Source organism: Bubalus kerabau, chromosome 10 (assembly GCF_029407905.1).
Source record: "Bubalus kerabau isolate K-KA32 ecotype Philippines breed swamp buffalo chromosome 10, PCC_UOA_SB_1v2, whole genome shotgun sequence".
Taxonomy (NCBI): Eukaryota; Metazoa; Chordata; class Mammalia; order Artiodactyla; family Bovidae; genus Bubalus; species Bubalus kerabau.
The window spans coordinates 80,065,162-80,087,968 of NC_073633.1; the positions used below are offsets into that span (position 1 = coordinate 80,065,162).

The window sequence follows — 22,807 nt, forward strand, 5'->3', positions numbered from 1 at the left end:
GATGTCCATGGAAGATTGCATTAGTTCCACTGTTGATAAATTCTCATGACAAGAATGTCTCACTTCTGAAATCTCTGAAATGCCTTATGCTGTAATAAATGGAAAATAGCTCATTATCACTGTATATATGGCTAGTAATAGTGCCATTTAATAAGCACTTTGTACCACAATACTCTGTGAAGTTGATATAAATATCCATATTTTACAGATCTAGATGAAGAAGAAGGATATTCAGTAGATTAAATAACTTCTCAAAGTTACATTGTTAGTGAGCAGTGAAAGCTGGGTTCAAATTAATTTCAGGCTACTTTCAAAATCCTGCCTCCTGATCAGATATATTCTTCTAAAATAACTGATGGTTCACTATATTTTTACCACCCTCAAAACCTTTTATTTTAGACATTTAATCATCTTTTAAGGACATTCTGAAATCCACTGAAAACTCTTCAATCTTATTTTCCAGCCAAGTCAGCTTGGGAGGACAGGACGTTAAAAGTCTTTTTCAGGAAAATAATCATTGCTTCTAAGGGGAGTGAATGTGAGTTACAGAATCAGTGCTGCGCTTCATGCTGTTATTTCTATATTCAACGGCATGCAATACCATGGGACTTTAGCCAGATCTCATAAGCAATGTGCTCAGTTTAGTTCCGTTCAGTCGCTCAGTCATATTCAACTCTGAGACCACATGGACTGCAGCACTCCAGGCTTCCATATCCATCAACAACTTCAGGAGCTTGCTCAAACTCATGTCCATCGAGTCAGTGATGTCATACAACCATCTCGTCTTCTGTACTCCCCTTCTCCTTCTGCCTTCAATCTTTCCCAGCATCAAGGTCTTTTCTAATGACTCAGCTCTTTGCATTAGGTAGCCAAAGTATTGGAGTTTCAGCTTCCGCATCAGTCCTTCCAATGAATATTCAGGACTGATTTCCTTTAGGATTGACTGGTTTGATCTCCTTGCAGTCCAAAGTACTCTCAAGAGTCTTCCCCAACACCACAGTTCAAAAGCATCAATTCTTGGGCACTCAGCTTTCTTTATAGTCCAACTCTCACATCCATACATGACTACTGGAAAAACCATAGCTTTGACTAGATGGATCTTTGTTGGCAAAGTAATGTCTCAGCTTTTTAATATGCTGTTAGGTTGGTCCTTTTCTTCCAAGGAGCAAGCATCTTTGAATTTCATGGCTGCAATTACCATCTGCAGTGATTTTGGAGTCCAAAAAAAATAAAGTCTCTCACTGTTTCCATTGTTTCCCCATCTATTTGCCATGAACTGATGGGACTGGATGCCATGATCTCAGTTTTTTAAATACTGAGTTTTAAGCCAGCTTTTTCACCCTCCTCTTTCACTTTCATCAAGAGGCTCTTTAGTTCTTCTTCACTTTCTGCCTTAAGGGTGGTGTCATCTGCATATCTGAGGTTATTGATTTTTCTCCCGGCAATCTTGATTTCAGCTTGTGCTCCATCCAGCCCAGCGTTTCTCATGATGTACTCTGCATAGAAGTTAAATAAGCAAGGTGACAATATACAGCCTTGATGTCTCCTTTCTCAGTTGGAACCAGTTGGTTGTTCCATGTCTGGTTCTAATTGTGCTTCTTGACCTGCACACAGATTTCTGAGGAGGGGGGTAAGGTGGTTTGGTGTCACCATCTCTTTAAGAATTTTCTGCAGTTTGCTGTGATCCAACAATAAACAATATGCTACACACTCACCAATCAGACTCATGCTTCATGTGTAACACTAATAACTTGACAGTGTTCACAGTGTAGCCCTAGACTATAGAGCAGGGCCGCATGCCTTTGTGGCTGTAATTTATAGTGTAATATGTGCCCTGGAGTAACAGTGCCACTGTTCTCACTCACACAACAGTCACTTCAAAACTCAGTTTCGAATGTTCATTTTCTTGCCTTTTCTTTCTTCATGAAGCCCAATAAGTCTGTTTTACTATTAAAATACATGCTTCTTGGGTGGATTTTAACTGAGCAGTATTTAAGGCTTCAGGATTAGACACAGATGCAAATTTACAGTCAATCAAGGCTTTTATCAATAAAACATGCAACTTCGGCCTCGTATTGGTCAAATGAATTAACATTTAGGAAACTAAGCTAAAGAAAAAGTTTAAGTACTTTCTGGACAACAAGAGTTTGTAGCTTTCTATTACTTCCTTTTTACTATATGGACTAAGAAATTTTTCTAATGTGCCTGAAAGTTTTATCAATAGTTTACAATGATAAGCTTCTGCAGTTAGGTTTTAAGTCTCTGACATCAGATTAGCCTGAAATTACACTGAGGAATCACAGTGGGAACTGTTTAATGAGTTAATTAGTACTCACTCTACCCATAGAGCTGCACTCATTAATCTGGGAGATAAACAGCAGATGCTTGCTTTCTGCTCTCTGAAGTATGGTTCTTCTCCCACATCCTTTTGTCCATATAACTATTTGATCCAATCAGGACAACTTTGTGAGTAAGAATTAGATGTATCTCCAAGTTCAATAGAAATAAATTATCTAGGCAATATCTAGGAAAATTTAGCTGCCCAGTTTAGAAAGTTCGTAAATGAGTTAGTTCCTTAGGTACTTCATGAAATGTAATGATTTCACCTGAAAAAAAAACAGAAGTTTTCTCAGTATGGAGTATCGTGATTAACTAGAGACTGCTTCTAAGTTCAGGACAACTCTGCTGATAACTCTGCTACTTCATGTTAAAATAAAAAAACAACTGAAGACAGCCTTGAAACATTCCCCGATCTGACAAAACCAGTCAAACAAGCAAAGCTCAATTTAGCTCATTTTGCAAGCCTAACATCGCTCAGTCATGTCCGACTCTTTGTGACCCCATGAATTGTGCACACCAGGCCTCCCTGTCCATCACCAACTCCTGGAGTTCACTCAAACTGATGTCCATCAAGTCAGTGATACCATCCAGCCATCTCATCCTCTGTCGTCCCCTTCTCCTCCTGCCCCCAATCCCTCCCAGTATCAGAGTCTTTCCCAATGAGTCAACTCTTCGCATGAGGTGGCCAAAGTATTGGAGTTTCAGCGTTAGTGTTAGTCCTTCCAAAGAACACCCAGGACTGACCTCCTTTAGAATGGACTGAGCAACTGAAATGAACTGAACTGAACATAGCCTGGGTCATTTCTTGCTTATACCTCTGAAATCATAAGCTAACCTAAACTGCTTCCCAAAGTTGATAAGAGGTAACCACAAAAAAATTTCCCATCATTTAAGAAAACTCTGGTATTATAACCAATCACTGTGAAGAATTAAACAATGACTGTTTTCTTACTTTATAAACTGTCTTATAACTATATACCCCTGAGCCTCCTTCCACGTTTTGGTTTGAGTATTCCTGGTTTGCAAGCTGTCCTTTTTTCTGGTTTATGCAGAATAAATTTTCACTAATTACTATTTGGTAAATTCATTGGTTTTACCTCTGTTATTTTTAAACTTTTGACATTTTAAGGCATCAGAATTGAGATCTAAAGAAGACTCTCAATGACTCTGGAGCAGTGAGCTAACAGGTCCTGATATCCACAGGGCTCACTGAGTTCACAGCTTTCTCAGTGACTCCAGAATTTGAGAGTAAGTCTCTTGGATGTGAGCTCTCTGCTCTCGTTTTGTTTTGAATGCTTAGACTATATTATATACACCTGTATCTTGTTTCTTGGTAAGTCATCCTAATCTGTTCAAAAAAGGAAAAAACATTTGATTCCCTGTGTTTTGGAACTGCTGTTGGGGAAAAAAAACAAAAACAAAACAAAAAAACCCTCACAGTTAAATGTCTTATAAAATCTAAAGACAAAATTGGGTTCCACCTGGTCTATGGGCAAGGCTCTTGTGCCTTTGGTGAAACAAGTGACCTTTCAGAAACTGTAGTAGCTGTTTTGGAACCTTTATTTAGGTAAAACCACCTTAAAGAACACCCTTAAAAGAGAGGATTCCAAACCTCTCAGAGCTTCCCTAATGGCACAGTCATAAAGAACCTGCCTGCCAGTGTAGGAAACCTGAAATAGATGAGTTCAATCCCAGGGTTCGGAAGATCCCCTGGAGAAGGAACTGGCAACTCACTCCAGTATTCTTGCCCAGAAAATTCCATGGACAGAGGAGCCCAATGGACTACAGTCCATGGGGTCTCAAAGAGTCAGACACAAATGAGCACGTACATACAGAAGCTTATAAAAGACAAAATGATGGAATGGGGAGGGGGGAGGGAGGAGGGTTCGGGATGGGGAACACATGTGTACCTGTGGCGGATTCATTTTGATATTTGGCAAATCTAATACAGTTATGTAAAGTTTAAAAATAAAATAAAATTTAAAAAAAAAATAAAAAAATAAAGCTAAGACCTGAAACCAAAAAAAAAAAAAAAAGAGAGAATAAAAGACAAAATGACTCCAAAAAAAGCTCAGTATGCAAATAAAAATCTTTAGTGAAAAATTCTGGCTATCTAAGCAGGTAAAATTAACTTTAGTGCATCTGTAAGAAATACAATTTGGATCCAAGTATAATTTGAGTTTTATATCTAAGACATGGCTAGAATTTTAAAACAAAAGCTACAGGATTCCTCCTTGCATCTACACGTGTATTTATGTATGTCTATGTCCATGTTTTAGATATGTGATATTGTTCTACCTTCAGATGATATTGTCAAAATTAATTTCTAAAGAGCTCCATTTAATTGGCTTAAAGAAAAAATTTTATATAAATTTGGTATTCCTAAAACTCTCAGAAATATAGAAAATAACACAAATTTCTTTCAAGTTCACATGATCTGGGGTAATTTTTCATGAATGAAAGCTAGTTTATGTTTGTTGGCTTAATGAAAGCAGGCATTTCTTCAAATTTGTCCACTACAAAAATAAGATGATAGCTGTTTAATCTCTGATCCAAGCATAATTGTTAAAAACAAGTAACTTATGTAAGTGGAAATTAGATAAAAGTTTATGCTAAGTTAAACTAAATAATATATATATTCATTGAACATCTAATAATTTCAAATAAGATAAAATACTGAAACATTAATTAGTCAGGATAAATTTATCCACCTTGGCCTCTTAATTTTTATAGAGAGATGAAGGCTATCTGAGTCTATTAATACATAAGTCTCTTGTCACATTAGAAAATTATACTATAAAAACATGTCTTTGAAAATGCTTTTATAATTACATATTTAGAATTTGCTAATCTAATACAGGATGATAATGATTGTTCAAAATTTCCTCCTTCCTTGTTTTTACTGGAAAGCAAAGAAAAGAAATAAATAAAAGAAAATGCATTATATAAAAAGTAGGTAAGAAAAACAGAATGTGTTATTTTGATAAGAAAAGGTATGAAGACAAGGGTTTGGAGTTTATTTGTTTCTTTGTGTTTATTAAGACAAAAAAGAAAATATTTTGTCCTAAATTAAAATAATTTTTCTAGAATAAGAAAGGAAAAAGAATAAACCTAAATGAATATAGAAAGTGACAGAAGGTTTGTGGAATAGGAATCTTGAGAAATGAAATCTTATGCATGGTAAAGCTAAAAGTGAAATGAATTTAAATTTAAAAAGAGATATATAGGAAGGGGTGGTATAGGGGTATGCAATTAAAAGACAAAACTAACTCTGTAAAACAAAAGAGTCCAAAATGCAGTACTCGGATGCAATCTCAAAAATGACAGAATGATCTCTGTTCATTTCCAAGGCAAACCATTCAATATCACAGTAATCCAACTCGATGTCTCAGCCAGTAATGCTGAAGAAGCTGAAGTTGAACGGTTCTATGAAGACCTACAAGACCTTTTAGAACTAACACCCAAAAAAGATGTCCTTTTCATTATAGGGGACTGGAATGCAAAAGTAGGAAGTCAAGAAACACCTGGAGCAACAGGCAAATTTGGCCTTGGAGTATAGAATGAAGCAGGGCAAAGGAAAATAGAGTTAGCCTGAAACTAACTAATAGTTTAGTTAGAGAACAGACTAGTCATAGCAAACACCCTCTTCCAAAAACACAAGAGAAGTCTCTACACATGGACATCACCAGATGGCCAACACCAAAATCAGATTGATTATATTCTTTACAGACAAAAATGCAGAAGATCTATACAGTCAGCAAAAACAAGACTGGGAGCTGATGGTGGCTCAGATCATGAACTCCTTATTGCCAAATTCAGACTTAAACTGACAAAAGTAGGGAAAACCACTAGACCATTCCGGTATGACCTAAGTCAAATCCCTTATGATTATACAGTGGAAGTGAGAAATAGATTTAAGGGACTAGATCTGACAGAGTGCCTGATGAACTATGGATGGAGGTTCATGACATTGTACAAGAGACGGGATCAAGACCATCCCCAAGAAAAAGAAATGCAAAAAAGCCAAATGGCTGTCTGAGGACACCTTACAAATAGCTTTGAAAACAAGAGAAGCAAAAAGCAAAGGAGAAAAAGAAAGATATACCCATTTGAATGCAGAGTTCCAAAGAATAGCAAGGAGAGATAAGAAAGCCTTTCTTGGTGATCAGTGCAAAGAAACAGAGGAAAACAATAGAATGAGAAAGACTAGAGATCTCTTCAAGAAAATTAGAGAAACCATGGGAACATTTCATGCAAAGATGGGCTCAATAAAGGACAGAAATGGTATGGCCCTAAAAGAAGCAGAAGATATTACGAAGAGGTGACAAGAATACACAGAAGAACTGTACAAAAAAGATCATCATGACCCAGATATTCATGATGATGTGATCACTCACCTAGAGCCAGACATCCAGGAATGTGAAGTCAAGTAGGCCTTAGGAAGCATCACTATGAACAAAGCTAGTCCATGGGGTCACTAGGAGTTGGACATGTCTAAGCGACTTCACTTTCACTTTTCACCTTCATGCACTGGAAAAGGAAATGGCAACCCACTCCAGTGTTCTTGCCTGGAGAATCCCAGGGACAGGGCAGCCTGATGGGCTGCCATTTATGGGGTCGCACAGAGCTGGACACGACTGAAGCAACTTAGCAGCAGCAGCAGCAGCAGTGGAGGTAATGGAATTTCAGTTGAGCTATTTCAAATCTTAAAAGATGATGCTGTGAAAGTGCTGCACTCAATATGCCAGCAAATCTGGAAAATTCAGCAGTGGCCTCAGGAAAGGAAAAGGTTAGTTTTCATTCCAATCCCTAAGAAAGGCAATGCCAAAGAATGTTCAAACTACGACACAATTGCACTCATCTCACACACTAGCAAAGGAATGCTCAAAATTCTCCAAGCCATGCTACAGCAATACGTGAACCGTGAACTTCCAGACGTACAAGCTGGTTTTAGAAAAGGTAGAGAAACCAGAGATCAAATTGCCAGCATCTTCTGGATCATCAAAAAAGAGTCCCAGAAAAATATCTATTTCTGCTTTATTGACTATGCCAAAGACTTTGACTGTGTGGATCACAATAAACAGTGGAAAATTCTGAAAGAGATGGGAATACCAGACCACCTGACCTGCCTCTTGAGAAATCTGTATGCAGGTCAGGAAGTAACAGTTAGAATTGGACATGGAACAACAGACTGGTTCCAAATAGGAAAAGGAGTACGTCAAGGCTGTATATTGTCACCCTGAACTTACGTGCAGAGTACATCATGAGAAATGCTGGGCTGCATGAAGCACAAGCTGGAATCAAGATTGCCAGGAAAAATATCAATAACCTCAGATATGCAGATGACACCACCCGTAAGGCAGAAAGTGAATAAGAATTAAAGAGCCTCTTGATGAAAGTGAAAGAAGAGAGTGAAAAAGTTGGCTTAAAGCTCAACATTCAGAAAACTAAGATCATGGCATCCGTTCCCATCACTTCATGGCAAATAGATGGAGAAACAGTGGAAACAGTAGCAGACTTTATGTTTTGGGGCTCCAAAATCACTGCAGATGGTGATGGACAGGGAGGCCTGGCATGCTGCAGTCCATGGGGTTGCAAAGAGTTGGAGACATTGAGCAACTAAACTGAATTGCACTCTGTATAAAATAAATAAGCAACAAAGATATATTGTATAGTATAGGGAAATGTAGCCATTGTTTTTAATAACTTTAAATTAACTAAAAAGTACAAAAACATTGAATCACTATGTTGTATACCCGAAACTAATATAATATTGTAAATGAGCTATATTCAATTTTAAAAAGTTTTAATATTAAAAGTATACTGGAGCAAAATTAGAATTTTATTTTCTCTGTTAAATCCCAGATATTTTAAATTATTGATCTGCTCTTAATCAGAAATTGTAAACAAAAGATTTCTTTATCTTTAATGTAATCTGCCTAGGAAACAGAAAATTCTGTATCTCATGGAAAAAAATTCCTATGCTTCACCTTGTCTATGTCGTAGGCCTTTGGGTACTTAGGAAAAAATGATGTTTTCAATATTAAGAGAACTAAGGTTTTTTTCAGAACTATGTAACTTTTTTTTTAATTGAAGGATAATTGCTTTATAGAATTTTGTTGTTTTCTGTAACCTCAACATGAATCAGCCATAGGTATACATATATCCCCTCCTTTTTGAACCTCCCTCCTGTCTCCCTCCCCATCCCACCCCTCCAGATTGATACAGAGCCCCTGTTTGAGTTTCCTGAGCCATATAGCAAATTCCTGTTGGCTATCTATTTTACATATGTTAATGTAAGTTTCCATGTTACTTTTTCCATACATCTCACCCTTTCCTCCCCTCTCCCCATGTCCATAAGTCTATTCTCTATGTCTGTTTCTCCATCACTACCTTATAAATAAATTCAGAAATTACATGAAATTCTTAGAATCTGAGATGTTCTAATATAATGTTATATCATAATTCCATCTTAAAATTTAAACTTTATCTTGAAATATTCTTATATCACAAAAGTAACCAAATGTCCTTGATAATTGCATTATCAGGAACTCTTACTAGATCTTTAACCATGGCTATTCTTAGTTCTGTTGACACTCACAGTTATTGTTTTCTTTTGAAGCATTTGCAAAAGTATTCCTACAAAAATGCTTCATCTTCAAAGAGATCCATAGGGAAAGAATCTTTAATGGAAAACTGATTCATAAAGCCACTAACCCAAGGTCAAGGAAAATAAGAATTAATTACATAAGACTAAATGAACAGATAAAAAAGATTATAATTTTTGTGACTTCATTTAAAACATTGCTAGTTAATTTAATGTTTTATTTTCCAGATTTAAATAACTTCTTTTTCTCTGGCCTTTTTAAGTTTTCTATAGCTTACAACAATTTGGTAAAGTATGTCTTTGCAACAAAGATTGAAACATTTATCTTTTTTCTTTACCTGACACTTCTAGATTTCTGAAACTTATTAAATATTCTTATCGTTCATGACAATATAGATATTTACATGAATTCAATAAGAATATATTCTCCTATTTAAAAGACTATTGGACAAGTCCTCAATGACTTTCTTAGCCTAAAGGGATGCTGAAGGTGTAATCTGAGCTTCCCTATTATCAAGCAATTTTAAAGAGCCAAAATTGACTTTATAGAGTCAATTGAAACCTCTTGTATATTATCAAAACTTTGAAATGTCATATTTGAGAACATGCATAGAATTACTGCTCTGAATCCACTTAGGTATATAATCAAGTCAGTTCAGTAAGACTAGGCTTATTTCACAAACAAATCAGTATCATTATAAGTATTATTTGATAAAAATGGAATTAATATCAAAAACTGTGTTTTAATTAAAAACTATAGTGTATCCATTATCAAATTCTAATCCTGTCTTTGAGGTTTTATCTACTTGGAAACTTCAAAAAAAAAAAAAACAACAGGTTACATATGGACAAGCTTTATCCCTGTTGCTGTATGGGCCACTCAAGTAAGCTCTGTAGAACACATGATGACATCATCAAAGACATTCAAACTACAAACCAGAAAAATTCATCAGACAGAAACTGTCATCTTTATTCCACCATCTAGAGATGCTTAGAACTTCAATCCAGAAACTTTTTAAACTAACTTCTCTCCAAACTCTGAAGCTGAATTTATGATTTGTTCAAACTACCAAGCTTTGTTTCTCTTTTGTTACCATAGAAACACCTCTTATTAAATTATCTGACTATTCACATCATACAGAAGCCTAATTGAGGTGGAAGCTTATCTGCATCATCACCTCCTGAAATAAAGTATCTTCACATTCATCCTGTCCTAAGTAATCATGAGTACATGTAACTGCCAATACATCAGGCTGTGCCCATGTAAATAACTTTAAGGAGTTATAACCCATTTAAGTTATTTAATTGGTTAAATCTTGGCTCCTGGGAATCTCTGCTCCAGGAAATTTTTTGATTCTTGGCTATTGTTCTCCTTTTACTCATCATATTAACCTTTTTAGTGTGTTGTGTTTGCTCAAAGATTTAAAAGCCTGTCTCCAGCCACTCACACGTGAAATGGTATCTATTACAATCAGACAACTGGATCAAAAAACAGAAAACACATAAATGATGAAGACAGTGACTAGACAGCCCTCTGGCCTAATGACTCAACCTAATGGAAAAACCAACTATGTGATTCTTGGGTCTGACTACATCCACAGTGGTAACTGAGAGTACGGCTACGCTGGTGGGTCTTACTCTCAGCCTCCTGAGAGAATGACCAAAAGAGGGTGGGATTTTTAAAATCACCAATAGAGACCAGACTTGAATAACTCCCTAAGCAGACAAAACCAGTTTAATCAAACAAGCAAAGCTTAATTTAGCTTATTTTCTTTTTTTGCAAGACTAACTTAGCCTTGTTTATGCCTTTGGAAATCATAAGTAAACAGTTTCCCAAGGTTGATATGAGGTGACCACTAGCCAATTCCCTGCCATTTAAGACAATTCTAATATTATAACTAATCATTGGAATACTAAACAGTGACTGATTTCTTATATAAGCTGCTTGATAACCATATATCCCCAAGCCTCCTACATTTTGGTTTCAGTGCTCCCAGTTTGCAAATTGTCTCTTTGGCATGTGTACAATATTATGAATAAAACAATAAAACAAAATAAAATTTTACTAATTACTACTTCAGTAATTCCCTGACGTTACTTTTGCTATTTCTGAGCTTTTGAAAAACTTGTGTGTACATACTGAGTTGCTCAGTTGTGTCTGACTCTTTGTGACCCTATGGACTGTAGCCCACTAGGTTCCTCTGTGCATGGGATTTTTCCAGCTAAGAATACTGAAGTGAGTTGCCATTTCCTTCTCCAGGGGATCTTCTTGACCCAGGGATCAAACCCATATCTCCTGCTTGGTAGGTGAACTCTTTACCACTGAGCCACCAGGGAAGGTCTTTGACATATGGAATGTAAATTTTAAAACATCAAAATTCTAGTATACTTTGAGATGCCTGGTTCATTAAGACTAGACTTGTAAATGGTATATTCAAACAGAAAAACTGAGACTGAGATAATCTAATGAAAGGTACTTGTAGGTACATAAAAACTATATTAAATACACAAGAAAGCTATTAATCACACTAATTGCATTCGTTGACTGGAATGACGGAGGGAAACATTAACATTTCATTTTACACCCTGCTGTTCTTTTTCTACCATAGATATGTATTACAGCAATAATAATTACAATAACTTAAAAATGGGTGTAAAGAGCAAATGTGGTAGAGTAAGCACGAGGAATCTTTAAGCCATGGAGGATAATGTCCTTTGCTCCCAAGTTAGAATATCTGGATATATACATAGCCATCTGCCTTCTTTTACCCAGACACAGACATTTAACAAGTTTTATCCCAAGAGAATCTACCTGATAACCACGGTCCTTCTTGCCACTTGGAGAGTCGCCAATACTGAAGAAAAGGCATTGTATAAAGTTCTGTTTTAGAATTAAAAAGTATTTTTTCTAATTGAAGTTATAATAAAATTGGACAATAGCTCACAAAATCCCATTTAACTTGTAATATATCTGTCATAGGAAATAGATGGGGAAACAGTGGAAACAGTGTCAGACTTTATTTTTTGGGGGGCTCCAAAATCACTGCAGATGGTGACTGCAGCCATGAAATTAAAAGACGCTTACTCCTTGAAGGAAAGTTATGACCAACCTGGATAGCATATTGAAAAGCAGAGACATTACTTTGCCACCAAAGGGCCGTCTAGTCAAGGCTATGGTTTTTCCTATGGTCATGTATGGATGTGAGAGTTGGACTGTGAAGAAGGCTGAGTGCCGAAGAATTGATGCTTTTCAACTGTGGTGTTGGAGAAGACTCTTGAGAGTCCCTTGGATTGCAAGGAGATCCAACCAGTCCATTCTGAAGGAGATCAGCCCTGGGATTTCTTTGGAAGGAATGATGCTAAAGCTGAAACTCCAGTACTTTGGCCACCTCATGCGAAGAGTTGACTCATTGGCAAAGACTCTGATGCTGGGAGGGATTGGGGGCAGGAGGAGAAGGGGACGACAGAGGATGAGATGGCTGGAAGGCATCACTGACTCGATGGATGTGAGTCTGAGTGAACTCCGGGAGCTGGTGATAGACAGGGAGGCCTGGCGTGCTGCGATTCATGGGGTCGCAAAGAGTCGGACACGACTGAGCAATTGAACTGAACTGAACTGATATCTATAATACTAATAACATTCAGAATGTGTTATATTTATACACTTAAAAATCTGATTTCCCTGAATCTGTAATTTGCATTCCAAACAACTGACTTAGAAATGAAAATTATTACTCTAGGCTTGCCATTTACTCAGCTTTAAGGTACATATACATAGAGAATATAAATATGCCATGAATATGCCAGATGTTTTTAAAAACACAAATGACAAATACAAAAGAGTATAAAACTAAATAATAAGCTAGTAAGTGAAAAATATTGATGACAGAAACATTAAAATTCTAAGCTTGAATTATTACAAGTTTACAGTCCAGAAAAGTTTCATCTGAATTCTATAATACACAATTATATCAATTCCAGTATGAAGTGAGTACATTTTGAAACAAACTATATGATTTTATAAAAAGCATTGAAAAAGACACATAATCAAGTTATGAATTAGTTTTACAGCTTTGTAGGATGCCAGTATACCCAAAAAAAAAAAAAAATGATCGCAAATGCTTAAAAAACAAGTATTGTACTTTAAGGAATAAAAATGTAAAGATTAGGTCTTGAAGAATGAAGTGGATAATGATAGTAATTATATTTCCATGTTTGACCTTGGTGCTTAGGAAAAGATTCTTGAAATGCCACCAGACTAAATATATATAATACATAAAATCAAACAATCCACAACTAAAACTACCCATATGGTACTAGACAAATCGGGTCATCTCTGTGTACTTTATTTTCATGTTTTTCCCTTGGATTACATGCTATCTAAAGTTCTTTTAAGTTCTAAGACAATTATGTTAGTTATAATTATTATTATATCCCGAATTTCAAGAATATAGTAAGCATATAATGTTACAGGAGACTATATAAGGGGAAAGTATTTTCCCAGACTGAGATGAGAAGATAGATTTATAACTAAGATTATCAGTTTCTATCATTGGCCAGGGTCACATATAATAATTTAAAAATCATAGTTAAAAACACTTGTGACAGGAGACAATGACAAAATTACATGGCCTGTGCTTTAGGGAGTGTTAGATTCCAGTGGAAGTAGCAAGTAGTTAAACAAGTAAATACTTTAAAATATTATGGGTATAAAGTTTGTTGACAGAATGGTGAAGATCACTGTCAAAATATCCCTTTGTGTTTCAGAGTTGTTATTTATCATCACAGAGTAGAAGGGAGAAATAATTAAATATAAAGTTAGATGGAGAATATATATCATATAGTATTTTTATAAAAATAAATAAAATGTTGAAGTTCCAAAGAAAGACTGCCAGAATAAAAGGGAAAACGAAGCCCTAAATCCCATAGCACTTCTCTAATGTAATAATTTCTGCTTTGGATTCTGTGCTGCCAACACTTGACTGTTTGCAGATAAACATCTCACAATTATTAGTCATGTTTGCTCAAGCTGAACATTTCTCTCCTTGAAAATTAAGCACCTGCAGAGAAAACATACACACACACACGAATATCTCTCTTCTGAACATCCTTAGGCTGCAACAACTTTGGTACAGACATGCCAAGACATCTATAATTATAAACTGGTTTCCTGTGGAACCCACCAAACCAAAATTAACATCCAAGCATGAAGGGATTTTGTCAAAAACTATACTTGTTGCATGCGGAGAAAGAAATAGCACCCCACTCCAGTACTTTTGCCTAGAAAATCCCATGGGTGGAGGAGCCTGGTGGGCTGCAGTCCATGGGGTCACTAGAGTCAGAGATGACTGAGCAACTTCACTTCCACTTTTCACTTTCATGCATTGGAGAAGGAAATGGCAACCCACTCCAGTGTTCTTGCCTGGAGAATCCCAGGGATAGGGAAGCCTGGTGGGCTGCCGTCTATGGCGTCGCACAGAGTCGGACACAACTGAAGTGATTTAGCAGCAGCAGACTTGTTGCATGTAAAATCTGTGCCTTCATTTTTGTAGTATGTCATGTGGTCTGCTTGAAAAACTAACAAAAAAAATAAAACAGGATCCTGCTGGATACAGGTTTTCAAGAACCTGACCACATATTATCCTTCATGGTTGTGCTGCACTAAAGCTGTGGCACAGCAAGGCTTCCCATGGCTTTAACTGGGAGTGGAGTGAGAGTATGTTTGGAAACTCACAATAATTATAATACCACTTGAAATTTTTAAAAGAATAGTTTGCCATTTGCTCCATGAAATTCTTCAAGCTGTCAAACTTGAGTTGAACCTTGAAAGGAACTGATCATGAGCTCTTTGCAAAACTGGCTTCTTCAATCATGCTTTTCAGGAAAAAATATGGTTCCTCTCAACATGAGCATTAAGATAATATACACACCTGGTTGAAAATGTATTTGCTTCCAAACACTTGGCTAATGGAATAGGCTTGTGAAGTTTATGGAGCATTTTGAAAAAACATAAAATGGTAAATTACTACGTCTTTGCATTAAAAAAAAAAACAAAAATTGTGAGGACTTAAGGCCAGAACTGGAAGTGAGGGACAGGACAGCTTGGCGTGCTGCAGTTCATGGGGTCACAAAGAGTCGGACATGACTGAGCGACTGAACTGAACTGAATGCCAGAACAGCTAAGACTGTTAGATGAAACTACTCAATAACAGAAAATTTAGATATGAGTAGAACTGGTATGGTACAGACCTAACAGAATTAGAAGATATTAAGAAAACGTGGCAAGAATACACAGAAGAACTATACAAAAAAGATCATCAACCCAGATAACCATGATTGTGTGATCACTTACCTAGAGCAAGATATCTTGGAATGCAAAGTCAAATGGGTCTTAAGAAGCATCACTATGAACAAAGCTAGTGGAGGCAATCAAATTCCAGTTGAGCTCTTTCAAATCCTTAAAGATGATGCTGTGAAAGTGCTGCACTTGATATGCCAGCAAATCTGGAAAACTCAGCAGTGGCCTTAGCACTGAAAAAGACCAGCTTTCATTCCATTCCCTAAGAAAGGCAATGCCAAACAATCTTCAAACTACTGCAAAATTGCACTCATCTCACACGCCAACAAAGTAATGCTCAAAATTCTCCAAGCCAGGCTTCAACAGTGCATGAACCATGAACTTCCAGATGTTCAAGCTGGATTTAGAAAAGGCAGAAGAACCAGAGATCAAATTACCAACATCCGCTGGATCATCAAAAAAGCAAGAGAGTTCCAGAAAAACATCTATTTCTGCTTTATTGACTACACCAAAACCTTTGACTGTGTGGATCACAAAAAACTGTGGAAAATTCTCCAAGAGATGGGAAAACCAGACCACCAGACCTGCCTCCTGAGAATCTGTATGCAGGTCAAGAAGCAACAGTTAGAACTGGACATGGAACAACAGACTGGTTCCAAATAGGAAAAGGAGTACGTCAAGGCTGTATATTGTCACCCTGCTTATTTAACTTGTATGCAGAGTACATCATGAGAAACACTGAGCTGGATGAAGCACAAGCTGGAATCAAGATTTCTGGGAGAAATATCAATAACCACAGATGTGCAGATGACACCACCCTTATGGCAGAAAGTGAAGAAGAACTAAAGATCTTCATGATGAAAGTGAAAGAGGAGAGTGAAAAAGTTGCCTTAAAACTCAACATTCAGAAAACTAAGACCATGGCATCCGGTACCATCACTTCAGGGCAAATAGATGGGGAAATAATGGAAACAGTGAGAGCCTGTATTTTGGGGGCCTCAAAAAACACTGCAGATGGTGACTGGAGCCATGAAATTCATAGACGCTTGCCCCTTGGAAGAAAAGCCATGACCAACCTAGACAACATATTAAAAATTAGAGACATTACTTTGCCAACAAAGGTCCATCTCGTCAAAGCTATGGTTTTTCCAGTAGTCATGTATGGATGTGGGAATTGGACTGTACATAAAGCTTAGCACTGAAGAATTGATGCTTTTGAACTGTGGTATTGGAGAAGACTCTTGAGAGTCCCTTAGACTTCAAAGAGATCATACCAGTCAATCATAAAGGAAATCAGTCCTAATATTCATTGGAAGGACTGATGCTGAAGCTGAAACTCCAATACTTTGGCCATCTGATGCAAAGAACCAACTCACTGGAAAAGACCATGATGCTTGGAAAGATTAAAGGCAGGAATAGAAGGGGACGACAGAGGACAAGATGGTTGGATGGCATCACCGACACGATGGATATGAGTTTGAATAGACTCTGGGAGTTGGTGATGGACAGAGAGGCCTGGCATGCTGCAGTCCGCAGGGTCACCAAAAGTTGGACACAACTGAGTGACTGAACTGAATTGAACTGAGAACTGGTACTGTGAAGATATAGGAAGCTATACTTCTCAGGGGGTTAAAATAATACTTCTAAACCTAAGAAAATGCCACATTTGGCTTACCTAATCCTCCATCTCTGACAATAACAGAAAGGGCATTCTAAAGAAGAATACATAATTAGTTCTTTTGCTCCTATTTCTCCTGATATAAATTGTTATTATGCTATCTTAGTTAAATGAGATGGCTATTTTACTATTATCATTAAAGAAATTTGACAAAATATGGGTTTAATCATTTCCACATACTAAACCTGGACTCCAGGGAGACTTCAGAACAATACTACTCTGCTTGTGTGGTCTTTCTGGCAACAGAAGGAAAGGAATACAAGCCAAATCAGTTCTCGACTGAGGCAAGAGCGACATAGCACGATTTAGATAGTCTGGTGCTACTACACTGTAGTTCCAAATAAGGACCGCCCAAGACTTCAGGTTAGCGCTGTGTGGCCCATACAATTCAATATTAGAATTTTAACGTTCTGTGGTGAATATTTCCAAACGTGAGAAGACAAAACACAGAGTATGAGAAAAAAGCAAGACAAAACTGCCTCTTACCAATGCTTCAAAAGTCATTTGGATATATTTAAAAAAAAAAAAAAAAAAAAAAAACTGTGGAAGTAAGCTTTCAACCTAAAGCTTGGTACTGAACACATCAGATAAAATAACGCTGAGCATGATATAAGGTTTGAAGATCCTAGAAGGGAACTGACTTCATTAAAACAGAAAAAAGCCTTGGCACTGGAGTCAGAACCAGTGTATTCTACCATCACCTGTGCCTTTGATAGACCAGCATGAAACTCTTGAAACTCCAATGCTTTTTCTTTAACTGCGGTCAAATATATAGTCTCATCACTTTTTAGGACCCAATTCTTCCTCTTTAAAATAGGAAGTTGCAGGTGAGATGGCTTTTAGTCTCACTTGTCTATGAAATTTTATTAAACCTTTCTACTAATTTTAATGCATGTGCTTCTAAGAGCATTTTACATTTCCTTTACCTAAGAATGATGAAAAATGTTGGCATGAATATTCTCAAGCAAGAGTCTGAGGTTCTGCAGATAACCCTGAATCTTCTGTATTTTACTCAATGCATTGTGCTTTGTCTTACCAAAAGCACAAAACCTCTGCCATGAAAAAAAAAAAAGGAGAAAACCTTTTATTTTACCCTCTAATCTCATTTAGCTAAAACTACAAAGACTCAAAAGCCCTGTACATGTTGTAGAAAGATGCACTTATAACACTGAAGATTATTTCAGAAGCTTTCTATGAAAGGAAAATTTAAGCAGAAATTATGAGAACATATATTATCTTTTGGACTATAACCAATAAGTGAGATTTATTTTATTTCAAAGCTTTGCTATGTCACCCTTGGCAGGAAAATCATTCAACCTATTTGGGTCTCAGATGTATGCTTTGTGTGAAATTTGAATTATACCTAACCTGCCCGTAGGCAGGCATCTAAAATAGATGATTTCTTAAGGTGGCTTTCAGCTCTAAGATCTATAATTCTATGTTTTAAGTTGGAAAATAATTCGATATACATTCCTATAATTCTCCTCAGATAACTACATTAAATTCACAGTGGCAGAAATAGAGCCACTAGATATTAGAAGCAAGTGTCAGTGTACATCTTGACCTACACAACAATATTATTACTTGTAGACTTTCTAAGATTGCAGAACACCTGTCACCTATCCACATAATCCATTTGGATCTGTGTCCTTGTTTACAATGTTTACTTTTCATACCACAGGAAAGATCACTGACCCCAACCAAATAGATAGCATACAAAAATAAGTCCACTTATCTAAGAATTTCCTTAAATTGCTCTTTGATAAAGCTGAAGAACTTAAACTGATCACATGGACTACAGCCTTGTCTAACTCAAGAAAACTATGAGCCATGCCCTGTAGGGCCACCCAAGACAGATGGGTTACGGTGGAGAGTTCTAACAAAACATGGTTCACTGGAGAATGGAATGGCAAACCACTTCAGTACTCTTTCCTTGAGAAACCCATGAACAATATGAAAAGGCAAAAAGATAGGACACTGAAAGATGAATGCCCCAAGTCAGTAGGTGCCCAATATGCTACTGGAGATCAATGGAGAAATAACTCCAGAAAGAATGAAGAGATGGAGCCAAAGCAAAAATAATACCCAGTTGTGGATGTGACTGGTAATGGAAGTAAAGTCTGGTAAAGAGCAATATTGCATAGGAACCTGGAATGGTTAGGTCCATGAATCAAGGCAAACTGGAAGTTGTCAAACAGGAGATGGCAAGAATGAACATTGACATTTTATGAATCAGTGAGCTAAAATGGACTGGAATAGGTGAACTGAACTCAGATGACCATTATATCTACTACTGTGGGCAAGAATCCCTTAGAAGAAATGGAGTAGCCATTAAAGTCAACAAAAGAGTTAGAAATGCAGTACTTGGATGCAATCTCAAAAATGACAGAATGCTCTCTGTTCGTTTCCAAGGCAAACCATTCAATATCACAGTAATCCAACTCGATGTCACAGCCAGTAATGCTGAAGAAGCTGAAGTTGAATGGTTCTATGAAGACCTACAAGACCTTTTAGAACTAACACCCAAAAAAGATGTCCTTTTCATTATAGGGGACTGGAATGCAAAAGTAGGAAGTCAAGAGCTACCCAAATAACAGGTAAATTTGGCCTTGGAGTACAAAACAAAGCAGGGGAAAGGCTAACAGAGTTTTGCCAACAGAATGCACTGGTCATAGCAAACACCCTCTTCCAACAACACAAGAGAAGACTCTACACACGGACATCACCAGATGGTCAACACCAAAATAAGATTGATTATATTCTTTTCAGCCAAAGATTGAGAAGCTCTGTATAGTCAGTGAAAACAAGACTGGGAGCTGACTGTGGCTCAGATCATGAACTCCTTATTGCCAAATTCAGACTTAAATTGAAGAAAGTGGGAAAACCACTAAACTATTCAGGTATGACCTAAATCAAATCCCTTATGATTATACAGTGGAAGTGAGAAATAGATTTAGAGACTAGATCTGATAGAGTGCCTGAAGAACTGCGGACAGAGGTTCGTGACATTGTATATGAGGCAGGGATCAGGACCATCCCTGAGAAAAAGAAATGCAAAAAGGCAAGATGGCTGAGGAGGCCTTACAAATAGCTGAGAAAAGAAGAGAAGCTAAAGGCAAAGGAGAAAAAGGAAAAGTTATACCCATTTGAACGCAGATCTCCAAAGAATATAAGGAGAGATAAGAAAGCCTTCCTTGGTGATCAATGCAAAGAAAAGAGTAAAATAATAGAATGGGAAAGACTAGAGATCTCCTCAAGAAAATTAGAAATACCAAGGGAAAAGGGAAATAAATGGTATGGACCTAAAAGAAGCAGAAGATATTAAGAAGAGGTGGCAGAATACAAAGAAGAACTATACAAAAAAGGTCTTCATGACCCAGATAATCATGATGGTGTGATCACTCATGTAGAGCCAGACATCCTGGAATGTGAAGTCAAGTGGGCCTTAGGAAGCATCGCTATGAACAAATCTAGTGGAGGTGATGGAATTCCAGCTGAGCTACTTCAAATCCTAAAAGATGATTCTGTGAAAGTGCTGCACTCAATATGCCAGCAAATTTGGAAAACTCAGCAGTGGCTATAGGACTGGAAAAGGTCCATTCCAATCCCAAAGAATGTTCAAACTACTACACAATTGTACTCATCTCACATGCTAGCAAAGTAATGCTCAAAATTCTCCAAGCCAAGAAGAACAAAGAGCCTCTTGAGGAGCGTGAAAAAGTTGGCTTAAAACTCAGCATTCAGAAAACTAAGACCATGGCATCTGGTCCCATTACTTCATTGCAAATAGATGGGGAAACAATGGAAAGAGTGACAGACTTTATTTTAGGGGGCTCCAAAATCACTGCAGATGCTGATGGCAGCCATGAAATTAAAAGATGCTTGCTCCTTGGAAGAAAAGTTATGACCATCTTAAACAGCATATTAAAAAGCAGAGACATTACTTTACCAACAAAGGTCCATCTAGTCAAAGCTATAGTTTTTCCAGTAGTCATGTAGGGATGCAAGAGTTGGACTATAAAGAAAGCTGAGCACTGAAGAATTGATGCTTTTGAGCTGTGGTGTTGGAGAAGACTCTTGAGAGTCCCTTGGACTGCAAGGAGATCCAAGCAGTCCATCCTAAAGGAAATCAGACCTAAATATTCATTGGAAGGACTGATGCTGAAGCTGAAACTCCAATACTTTGGTACCTGATACAAAGAACTGACTCACTGAAAAAGACTCTGATGCTGAGAGGGATTGGGGGCAGGAGGAGAAGGGGATGACAGAGAATGAGATGTTGAATGGCATCACTGACCTGATTGACATGAGTTTGAGTATGCCCCAGGAGTTGGTGATGGACAGGGAGGCCTGGTATGCTGCAGTCCATGAGGTCTCAAAGAGTTGGACACAACCAAGTGACTGAACTGAACTAAAGAATTTCTTAGTCATAAAAACAACTAATTTGGGAGAGGCCAGAATCTCTTGGAGACTCTAATTTATCCTTAGGTCCCAATTGCAACACAGTCTAATGGGTGATAACACCTTACCATATTAACATCTTTGTTTATATCATGCAGTGTATGGCCATAGGCTAGGAGTTGGCTAGTAGATGTACATGAGCTGTAAGAAAGAGGGGATTTTGTCCAAGTTCCTCTATTACCCCATAGATAATACAAGTTCAGTAACAGATGAAAAAGATTACTCATGGCAATTCAAAGGTGAGAGAATTGAGGAAAACAAAATGATAGAGACAAAAGAAAGTAAATTTCAATCAACGTGTACTTATTAATTGAAAGTCTGTCCCCTGCCAAGCACTGACATAGACACTGAAGACACAGTATTGAACTAAATAGAGAAATACCCTCCCCTTGTGGAGCTTTCATTCTAGCAGAACATCACATGCGGATCCAGTCAGGGAAGACAGAGATTGCACCAAGGAAACTCAATCATAGGGGAACAGTATATCAGGAATAGCACAACCAAATGACAGGAAGTAAAGAGAGGCAAGAACCAAGAGTCAGATACCCAGAATCTGGGGGAAAGATGATACAGTAGTCTAGAGAGCAGCCCATGATCACAGTAACTGACAGGGCAGGGCTGGGTTTTTATGCAGGCGCAGTTCCCATTGCTCTGAGTCTTGAGAATCAAATCTTCTCAAGGTGAGAAGCCAGGACAGATTCTGACATTCAGACTATTTCCATGCCACAATGTTTTGGATATGAGACAAAATTGGCTCATTAAGTACCAAATTCTGCACAGTAACAATTCTGTGTGGTAATAAATTATCCTGCATAGTTCCTATGTATTTGGGGCTTCCCAGATGATGGTAGTGGTAAAGAACCCACCTGCCAATGTAGGAGAAATAAGAGATGTGCATTCGATCCCTGGGTCAGGAAGATCCCCTGGAAAAAGGCATGGCAGCCCACTCCAGTGTTCTTACCTGGAGAATCCCATGAACAGAGGAGATTGGCGAGGTACAGTCCATACAGTCACAAACAGTCAGACACAACTGAAGCAACTTTGCACGCATATGTGCCTGTGTATTTCAGTTGAGTATATAACTACATAGGAGAAAAGCTAGTTACCCACAAGTATTGAAGATAGTTGTTCAAAAAGGCATTAGAAGGTTAAGCGGAAAACTTAGAAGCTGAAGGTTATAAAAATGTCATGGATTAAATGGGCACCAAATCAACATGAGTCACCAAGACTTGAAACTAAACATTATGCCCCTAATTCTATAACCCTGTAATCAGAAACACACACACACACACACACACACACACACCACAAAACATGCACGCACACAGAATCTAAGTATCAAAGAGAAGGAATCTGTATCTTAGGAGGTGTGGGAGTGGGAAAGGAAGCACTCAGATCGGTAAGTAATAAATGCTGTTGTCAA

At 37.4% G+C, this 22,807-nt stretch overlaps 1 protein-coding gene and 1 long non-coding RNA gene across 8 annotated transcripts in view; both read right to left on the bottom strand.

Annotated features, from left to right (window-relative positions):
• Nucleotides 1-22,807, bottom strand: part of KCNH5 (potassium voltage-gated channel subfamily H member 5) — a 350,572-nt gene that overhangs the window by 193,237 nt on the left and 134,528 nt on the right. The gene's annotated exons all lie outside the window — the stretch shown is intronic.
• On the bottom strand, nucleotides 2,510-3,681 carry LOC129621641 (uncharacterized). Its single transcript, XR_008699577.1, has 2 exons — nucleotides 3,438-3,681; nucleotides 2,510-2,606 (listed from the first exon to the last, which is right to left on the bottom strand). It is a non-coding gene; the product is annotated as an uncharacterized LOC129621641 (long non-coding RNA).